The sequence below is a fragment of the Penaeus monodon genome, chromosome 30 (genome assembly GCF_015228065.2).
Source record: "Penaeus monodon isolate SGIC_2016 chromosome 30, NSTDA_Pmon_1, whole genome shotgun sequence".
Classification (NCBI taxonomy): domain Eukaryota; kingdom Metazoa; phylum Arthropoda; class Malacostraca; order Decapoda; family Penaeidae; genus Penaeus; species Penaeus monodon.
In genome coordinates, this window is record NC_051415.1 from 32594816 (window position 1) to 32595336 (window position 521).

Genomic DNA, 521 nt, shown 5'->3' on the forward strand with positions numbered 1-521 from the left:
AAGATAAGAAGTAAATGTCAAGATCAGTGAGAAAAAACAGAACACGAGGAGGCTGAGTACAAACGAGAAGCATAAAGTAGAAGGGAGACAGGCTGGGATGAAATAAAGAAGAGAGAAAACAGAGGAAATAATAAAAAAAGAAGGAAGGAAGAAGGGAGGAAGATTTAAAAAAGGGGAAAAGGGAGGAAAGAGGGAGAAGCAATAGGAAAAAGAGAAACACCGCACAGACACAAGCGAACACACACACTCCCTGCCCCTTGGGAGGTCCGCATACAGGCAGGTCGCGAGGCAGTTGTAATGGCCGCGTTAGTGTGAAAACCTTTGATACATCATCATTACAGCTCGGAAACCCACGCACGGAGACGATAATGAACGGAGCGATTTAACGTAACAATAATGGATTACGACACTAATTATTTCTCATCAGGGTATTTTTCGCCAATCTCCTTCCTTCCCCTCCCCCCCCTCATTGGAAAAAAGGGGATGGGAAATGGAAGAGAGACGGGGGGGAGATTCCCTTC